This window comes from Aegilops tauschii, chromosome 5 (assembly GCF_002575655.3).
Source record: "Aegilops tauschii subsp. strangulata cultivar AL8/78 chromosome 5, Aet v6.0, whole genome shotgun sequence".
NCBI lineage: Eukaryota > Viridiplantae > Streptophyta > Magnoliopsida > Poales > Poaceae > Aegilops > Aegilops tauschii.
This window is the reverse complement of record NC_053039.3, coordinates 205,023,695-205,028,402: the sequence shown is the minus strand read 5'-3', so window position 1 is coordinate 205,028,402 and position 4,708 is coordinate 205,023,695. Positions and strand designations below refer to the sequence as shown.

The 4,708-nt window shown below is 42.2% G+C and overlaps 1 long non-coding RNA gene across 1 annotated transcript; it reads right to left on the bottom strand.

Moving 5' to 3' along the window:
* Window positions 1–2,391: 2,391 nt before the first annotated feature.
* On the bottom strand, window positions 2,392–4,501 carry LOC109751632 (uncharacterized). The gene is made up of 4 exons (XR_002230134.4): window positions 4,094–4,501; window positions 3,799–3,972; window positions 3,024–3,056; window positions 2,392–2,672 (listed from the first exon to the last, which is right to left on the bottom strand). It is a non-coding gene; the product is annotated as an uncharacterized lncRNA (long non-coding RNA).
* Between the last annotated feature and the right edge of the window lie 207 nt (window positions 4,502–4,708).

The following is a 4,708-nucleotide window of genomic DNA, read 5'->3' as shown; positions in this document are numbered from 1 at the left end:
CAGGGCGCGCCAGGAGGCCCAGGCGCGCCCTGGTGGGTTGTGCCCACCTCGGGTGCCCCCCGGACCGCCTCTTTGCTCTATAAATACCCCAATATTCTAGAAACCCTAGGGGAGTCGACGAAGATCAATTCCAGCCACCGTAGAGTCCAGAACCACCAGATCCAATCTAGAAACCATCTCGGATAGGGTTCACCACCTCCATTGGTGCCCCTCCGATGATGCGTGAGTAGTTCTTTGTAGACCTTCGGGTCCGTAGTTAGTAGCTAGATGGCTTCCTCATCTCTCGCTGAATTCTCAATACAATGGTCTCTTGGAGATCCATATGATGTAAATCTTTTTGTGGTGTGTTTGTTGGGATCGATAAACTTTGAGTTTATGATCAGATCTATCTTTTTATATCCATGATAGTATTTGAGTTTCTTTGATCTCTTTTATGCATGATTTCTTATAGCCTCGTATTTCTTCTCCGGTATTTGGGTTTTGTTTGGCCAACTTAATCTATTTATCTTGCAATGGGAAGAGGTGCTTTGTAGTGGGTTCGATCTTACGGTGCTTGATCCCAGTGACAGAAGGGAAACCGACACGTATGTATCGTTGCTACTAAGGATAAAACGATGGGGGTCTATCTCTACATAGATAGATCTTGTCTACATCATGTCATCGTTCTTATTGCATTACTCCGTTTCTCCATGAACTTAATACACTAGATGCATGCTGGAAAGCGGTCGATGTGTGGAGTAATTGTAGTAGATGCAAGCAGGAGTCGGTCTACTAATTTTGGACGTGATGCCTATATAATGATCATTGCCTGGATATCGTCATGATTATTTGAAGTTCTATCAATTTCCCAACAGTAATTTGTTCACCTACCGTTTGCTATTTTTCTCGAGAGAAGCCACTAGTGAAACCTACGGCCCACGGGTCTCTTTCTCATATTATTTGCCTTTGCGATTTATTTTCCTTTGCTTTTATTTTCAGACCTATTAAACTAAAGATACAAAAATACCTTGCTGCAATTTATTCTTACTTATTTTATTTGGGTTCGATCTATCAATCTACTACAATTCTATCTCACGTCTGTTTGCCCATCCAGGGCACCGCTACCCGAAAGGGATTGACAACCCCTTTTACACGTCGGGTTGCGAGTAGTTGTTATTTGTGTGCAGGTGTTGTTTACGTTGTGTTGCTTCATTCTCCTACTGGTTCGATAACCTTGGTTTCACATCTGAGGGAAATACCTACCGTCGATGTGCTGCATCATCCCTTCCTCTTTGGGGAAATATCGATATAGCTTTAAGCCGCATCAGCTTAGCATATTGATCGTTCAGTTTTATTGCTATTGTTTTCTTCATGTCAAATACATATTCCTTCTACTATGAGATTATGCAACTCCCGGATACCGGACTAATACCTTGTGTGCGATCAAACGTCACAATGTAACTGGGTGATTATAAAGATGCTCTACAGGTATCTCCGAAGGTGTTTGTTGGGTTGGCATAGATCGAGATTAGGATTTGTCACTCCGAGTATCGGAGAGGTATCTCTGGGCCCTCTCGGTAATACACATATAAGAAGCCTTGCAAGCAAAGTGACTAATGAGTTAGTTGCGGGATGATGTATTATGGAACGAGTAAGGAGACTTGCCGATAACGAAATTGAACTAGGTATGAAGATACCGATAATCGAATCTCGGGCAAGTAACATACCGATGACAAAGGGAATAACGTATTTGTCATAATGGTTCGACTGATAAAGATCTTCGTAGAATGTGTAGGAACCAATATGAGCATCCAGGTTCCGCTATTGATTATTGACCGGAGAGGTGTCTCGGTCATGTCTACATAGTTCTCGAACCCGTAGGGTCCGCACGCTTAATGTTCGATGACGATATTGTATTATATGAGTTATGTGATTTGATGACCGAATGTATATCAGAGTCCTGGATCAGATCACGGACATGACGAGGAGTCTCGAAATGGCCAAGAGGTAAAGATTGATATATATATATATAGGACAATAGTATTCAGACACCGGAAGTGTTCTGGAGTGTATCGGGTATTTATCGGAGTACCGAGGAGGCTACCGGAACCTCCGGCGGAATATATGTGCCATATGGTCCATGAGAGGGGAGCACACCAGCCCACAAGGGGTGGCGGCCCCCTATAGCATGTGGCCGAATTGGAGAAGGAAAAAGGGGGGTTCGGCTCCCCTTCCTTTCTCTCTTCCCCCTTCCCTTACTTTTTCGGTGGAAAACGGAAAGGGGGGCGCCACTTGCGGAACCCCAAGTAGGATTCGAATCCTATTTGGGGCGCCCCCTGGCTGCCTCTCCTCCCCTCCCACCTATATATACTAGAGGATACCCCGCGCGTTGCTGAATAAACTCAACAATGATTTGGAGAAAAATGCAGTGTGATATTATGAAAGTAACACATTTCAGCTCAAAAAAGTAACATTGATGCTTTTCCTCAACTCCAATCCTATTATACTGCTAAAATTTAGCTTATTTGGGTGTGTGAAGATGACATTGTGAATTACAGTGAGGGTGGCAGTTGTTTTCAAGTAGGCTACAATTTGACTTACAATAAGAAAGATAACATGGTATTTAACCAAGTAAGGCAAAGGAAAGGTTGCTCATAGTTATCCGAGCCGAACTCTCTGACACAACCAATGACCTACAAATCCAAAATGCATCTTATAAGATTTAGATTAAAAGAACAATTAATTGATAAATAAAGTATAATCTAAATCACTCAAAACAGAATGATTGCAAGTTCTCAGAAAATTAAGGCATACAGAAAGTAGTTTGGATGATAAGCTAAGATCGGCAAATGATTATATCCATGAGGAGAAAACATGTAGAGTTTGACAACCTTCTGTCCTAATACCATATATGCATGAAGTGTGTTAGGCAAGATGTTACAGGAAATAACATAATTATGAGCCTCAAGTAAATTTAAAATATATTTAGAAATAAGAAAATTGGGACACATAATTAGCTTATTTGGAGAAATATCTTAGCCTACCTAGTTGCTTTGTCTGGCCCTGATAGCGAGATCCTGCAATCAGAAAATGAAGAAATAAATATGTGTTAGTGCTGATAAATTTAATTTCCTTATTGGTGGACATGAATATAATGGTTAATAGAACACACAAATAGTTGTTGAATGGCTACTTTAGGCTAATACAGTTGCTATAGTGCTCAACCCTGTAGGGAAAAGGTGAGCAAACTGCCATCCATCTAATTTTAACAAAACAATGGGGTCAATTAATTACAATAAATACTACAGTAACCTAAAGAATATTTCTTGTCAGAATAGTCTTTCCATCGTTTAGTATTTTTCGTTTGCCAAGGTTCTTTTTGTGTGTCAATTGGTACAGACCAGATGCTTTCGAATCCCCTACAGAGATAGAAATCTGAAGATTAGTGTACTTCTTTTTATAGCACAAATAAATACGTAAACAGTAAAAAGCCCCTGATTTGTGTTGACGGTATATATAAGATATGTTAATCAAATTTCTTACCGAGTTAGAAATCTGAAGATTAGAGAGTACTGCTTTTATAGCACAAATAAACATAAAGTAAAAAGGCCCCTGATTGGTGTTGACAGTGGATATACAATATGTTAGAATAAAGTTAAATAATGTGAGTGTACCCTATCCAGTCCACCCTGAGTTTTGACGCTTTAGTTTGTTCACAGATCCTCACTATTTTACCATCCAAAAGCCCTTGATTGTGAAATTATTCTGGACTAAAGATTGGATCGTGCAAATCAGATGAAGTTATTTCTCCAAGCTCACCTTTTGCCAGTGCTGGAGCTGCCCCCACGAACCGCGTTTGAAGCTGCAGTAGTGAATGTCGATTGACTGTCTCGAACCCCTACTCCCTTGTGATGAACCTTGATGAGTTCACGGTCACATGATCGATGGTGGTGCTAATGAGGAGGACGCCCAAGACGCTATCGATCACATTCGCTGGCACAATAGACTATTTATCAGGATCAAGGGGTGTTGTCGATGCCCCTGCTGGAGGCCAGAAAGGTGAAGTTTTGAGAAGGAGATCTAAAAAAAATGTTGTGAGAAGGAGATGTAGTACCGCGGCATACATGGTATCCGTTCTCTGCCGTAGGATGCCCGATCGGTCGCTAGAACAAGTCGTGTGGTGGCACCGAGCGGCCTTCACGATTCGTATGAACTGGACGTGGTGGCACCCAACTGCCCAGTCCTGGCCGCTTCCACATCCAAGAGCCCAGCCGCCAGAGAAGCCAGAGGCCGCCAAGGCTGCCAGATTTGTTGGAGCTGGGTGTCTGCCATCGAGTGCGGCAACGAAAGCTCGTTGCTGCTGCGATAGAGCCTTCAAGATTTCGGTTGGGGGAGATGAGATGTGCAAAGAGGACCCAAACGGAGGAGCAGATGTGTTGGGTATTCGAGGATAGGACGATGGCTCTCCACCTTAAAAGAAGACGAAGAGGAACCGATTTGCGTCTCCGCCTTAAAAGAAGACGAAGAGGAACCGATTTGCGTCTCTGCCTTAAAAGAAGACGAAGAGGAACCGATTTGCGTACTATATAAAGAGATTAAATCACACAATTTGATTAGATGGCATATTTGCTTAGTTGTTTTTGCTGAGGTGTTTTTTTTTCTTTGCTTAGATGGATGGCTCTATATATGTTGTGACATGTCACGTCGCTGATGTGGACAGTGTGCATGA